Genomic DNA, 536 nt, shown 5'->3' on the forward strand with positions numbered 1-536 from the left:
CTGGGTTTTATTTACAGCAGGTGTTAATGGCCTTGGAAGCAAGATACCTCCCTGCTATTGCTTTTTTTGTCTATTTGGGAATAGCCTTTTTTCTCTAAAATGGGAATATTTGCAATTTGTGATGCAGAAACATCCTTCAATGTTCCCATCATTAACAGAAGTAGGGTTTTTTTTTCCAATTTCACTATTTTTGGTCCCTAAAAATCACCAAGCCATGACAGTGCAGCTGTAACACAACCCCAACAGCCGATCCCTCATTTTCCTTTCTGCAGCAATGATCCCGATTTTACAATTAGGATTTCCATAAATCCATGGTAAAATCTCACAATCCGGGGCTGAAGGAGCATCTCCCCGCGGACGCAGCCCCGCACTGCGGGTTCCCATCCCGGGGATGGCTGGGGGTGATGGATCCCTCGGGAAATGCAGCGGGCTGTGGCGGCCTCCCGCGGCAGCAGCGAGCACGGACATTCCCATTTATTCCCTACCCAAATTCATCCCTTCTGCACTGGGAATTTCAGGGAGAAACCAGTATTAAA

The sequence above is a fragment of the Geospiza fortis genome, unplaced genomic scaffold (assembly GCF_000277835.1).
Source record: "Geospiza fortis unplaced genomic scaffold, GeoFor_1.0 scaffold538, whole genome shotgun sequence".
Lineage (NCBI taxonomy): Eukaryota > Metazoa > Chordata > Aves > Passeriformes > Thraupidae > Geospiza > Geospiza fortis.